Raw genomic sequence first — 3250 nt, 5'->3', positions numbered from 1 at the left:
TTGATGTTGTTAGTTTGACTCTGAATTAAGCCCACGTTACATTTCAATCTTATAATAGTTGCTATCATGCATATTTATCGGTTCTAAGTGTCGCAAGAACTTTGGCACGAGCGGGATTCGATCCGGCAATCGCCAGGTGTATTGTGGTAATTTCTTGGTAGTTTAGATAGACTAATGGGCGCAGGCCTTGGCGCAATGGATAACGCGTCTGACTACGGATCAGAAGATTCTAGGTTCGACTCCTGGCTAGCTCGACAGAGCTTTAGCTGAACATGTGTGAGATGTTACTGATATTCCTCCACTACTCCCTATTGATTGCAAAAAATATATAAAAATACACATAAGGGCTGCATGTGACGTCAAAATCCTGTAACTTGTGCTAGAATTTGCTTCAACTATCTCTTAAAATTGATGCTTATGCTGGCTCTCTGCTTTTTTGAGAGCATTTGCTTGTGACTGTGACTGTTTGACCGTTTGGTTGAGACTTTTCTGCAATTTCATAAACAATGTATTGAGTAATAAAGCAATAGAGAAAAGATGCTAGCATGAAAACACTTGCCCCGTGTGAGGCTCGAACTCACGACCTTCAGATTATGAGACTGACGCGCTGCCTACTGCGCCAACAAGTCCCAAAACACTGTGTACATCAATGGGTTTTTTTGGTCACATATGTCTGTGGTGTTTCACCGCCTCTCTTTCCTCTCACAGCTGATCCACGACTTTTCACATCAGTTCACTTCAGTTCTTATAGACAGTATCCATCCATGAGGTCCATTGAGCTGGTTCCGTTTTGAGTGGACTCTTTTTGGGACCAAAACAGATGCCAATACCTGAGAGCCTACAAGCCAGTAGAGCTGATGAGACCTCTTTAAAGAACAATTCAAGTTTAACCGCGTTCACCAAAGAATAATTTCAGGCTCCTCTCTCTGCTCTCTCTTGGTCAGGAAGCTGACGGACTGTAAAAAAGGGTGGCCTCCCCCCTCTAATCCAAACCTCAAAGCCACAGCATTGTCTTCCAGCTGGACATTGACCACAGGATACAGTTCCATTGTATCTTGATTTGCAAATTAGCATGTNTATGAGACTGACGCGCTGCCTACTGCGCCAACGAGGCCCAAAACACAGTGTACATCAATGTCTTTTTTTCCTCACATATTTCTGTGGTGTTTCACCGCCTCTCTTTCCTCTCACAGCTGATACTGCGTATCCATCCGCTACTTTTCACATCAGCTCACTTCAGTTCTAACAGACAGTACCCATCCATGAGTTCCATTGAGCTGGTTCCGTTTTGAGTGGACTGTTTTTGGGACCAAAACAAGTGCCAATACCTGAGACTCCTACAAGCCAGTAGAGCTGATGAGACCTCTTTAAAGAACAATTCAAGTTTGACTGCTGTCACCTAAGAATAATTTCAGGCTCCTCTCTCTGCTCTCTCTTGGTCAGGAAGCTGACGGATTGTAAAAAAGGGTGGCCTCCCCCCTCTAATCCAAACCTCAAAGCCACAGCATTGTCTTCCTGCTGGACACTGACCACAGGATACAGTTCCATTGTATCCTGACTTGCAAACTAGCATGTGACATGGAGGGAGTTAGTTTGATCCGTCAGTGGAGGATGGCTGGGTCTGACTTTTCTAAGCCATGGGGACGAGAGATGGAATCAAGCAGACTTTAACAATTACAAGAAGATAGAGGCCCCACTTTAATAGTGGTGGTGTAGGGCTAGTGGCGCAATGGATAACGCGTCTGACTACGGATCAGAAGATTCTAGGTTCGACTCCTGGCTAGCTCGACATGTTTTAGCTTTACCTGTGTACAGTATGACCCCTGACTTCCTGTTCGTGATGAAAAAACAAAGTATGGATGAAATGAGCTGTATCTTCAGAGACGATCTCTCTCACATTTGTTACAATCTGACAGACGATGTGTGTCCTCTGAGTACTTTGAAAGTGGATTGTTTTGTAAAGACACATTTACAAACGTACAAATAACTGAATAGCTTGTTGGTCAATTCATTTCTCCACATGTCTGGCACACACTCTCTGTGAACCACCTCTAAAGTTGGTATTTGTCAACGTACTTGAGGGAAAACCCAAAACACCTAAAAACGGAAAAAGGAGTTCTGCAAACACATCAGAGATCACAGAGTTCTGGTTGATTTGTATACAAACACAGAGCTTTGTGGAAATGAGGCGTCAGACGTGACATATCATCCTTCTGATAGAAGTGTTAGGGTCAGAGCTGCTCTGTTAGCTGAGACTCTTTTCAACATGTTGCAGGTCTGTCTGCTGATGGTTGAAGAGATCTGACTACAAAAACTGTCCTATCACAATACAGTTTTTAGTTATAACTATTTTTTTAATACATTCTAAAAAGGTGTCCGCGAATCTCCAGGCTGACAGTTTCCTAGACACTAACATTTAATGTTTCTCACCACAAGCCTGCTGAGGTGAGACGAAAGGGGAACACACCAGAACCAGATAAAAACCATCAATTTCAACAGAAACAAAAAAATAAGAGTTCACAGCATGCCATCACCACAGCAGGTGCTAAAGAGCCCCAGTGGCCGTGATCGTATAGTGGTTAGTACTCTGCGTTGTGGCCGCAGCAACCCCGGTTCGAATCCGGGTCACGGCAAACCCAGTTGACTTTTGTGTGTATAGATACAGTGTAAAAGAGGTTAAGTCAAGCATATTTTTCTGTTCAAGGCCTCTTTTTATACCAACCACTTGATCACACACCGCCAATGACCATTTACATGAGGATGGAGGCTCAGTTTTGATGGACGCTGTATAGGGCTAGTGGCGCAATGGATAACGCGTCTGACTACGGATCAGAAGATTCTAGGTTCGACTCCTGGCTAGCTCGACAAAGCTTTAGTGAACATGTGTGGGATGTTTCTGATCGACGTTCACCACTCCCTGCTGATTGCAAAGAAATATATAAAAATACACATAACAGCTGCATATGACGTCAACATCCTGTAGCTTGTGCTAGAATTTGCTTCAACTACCTGTTAAAATTGGCGTTTCTGGTGGCTGTCTGCTTTTTTGAGAGCATTTGCTTGTGACTGCGGCCGTTTGATCGTTTGGTTGAGGCTTTCTGCAATTTCATTAGATTGACAATGTATTGAGTAATAAAGCAATAGAGAAAAGATGCTAGCAACAAAACATGTGCCCCGTGTGAGGCTCGAACTCACGACCTTCAGATTATGAGACTGACGCGCTGCCTACTGCGCCAACGAGGCCCAAAAC

The 3250-nt window shown here is 43.8% G+C and overlaps 5 non-coding genes across 5 annotated transcripts; 3 read left to right on the top strand and 2 right to left on the bottom strand.

Annotated features, from left to right (window-relative positions):
* Positions 1–556: 556 nt before the first annotated feature.
* trnam-cau (transfer RNA methionine (anticodon CAU)) lies at positions 557–629 on the bottom strand. The gene has a single exon. It is a non-coding gene; the product is annotated as a tRNA-Met (tRNA).
* A 1086-nt stretch (positions 630–1715) lies between these two features.
* Positions 1716–1788, top strand: trnar-acg (transfer RNA arginine (anticodon ACG)). Its single transcript has one exon. It is a non-coding gene; the product is annotated as a tRNA-Arg (tRNA).
* A 773-nt stretch (positions 1789–2561) lies between these two features.
* On the top strand, positions 2562–2633 carry trnah-gug (transfer RNA histidine(anticodon GUG)). Its single transcript has one exon. It is a non-coding gene; the product is annotated as a tRNA-His (tRNA).
* A 158-nt stretch (positions 2634–2791) lies between these two features.
* Positions 2792–2864, top strand: trnar-acg (transfer RNA arginine (anticodon ACG)). Its single transcript has one exon. It is a non-coding gene; the product is annotated as a tRNA-Arg (tRNA).
* Positions 2865–3170: 306 nt separating this feature from the next.
* Positions 3171–3243, bottom strand: trnam-cau (transfer RNA methionine (anticodon CAU)). The gene has a single exon. It is a non-coding gene; the product is annotated as a tRNA-Met (tRNA).
* Between the last annotated feature and the right edge of the window lie 7 nt (positions 3244–3250).

The sequence above is a fragment of the Stegastes partitus genome, unplaced genomic scaffold (genome assembly GCF_000690725.1).
Source record: "Stegastes partitus isolate 25-593 unplaced genomic scaffold, Stegastes_partitus-1.0.2 Scaffold3840, whole genome shotgun sequence".
Taxonomy (NCBI): Eukaryota; Metazoa; Chordata; class Actinopteri; family Pomacentridae; genus Stegastes; species Stegastes partitus.
Note: the sequence above shows the minus strand (reverse complement) of the source record. Positions and strands in the feature narration are given on the sequence as shown.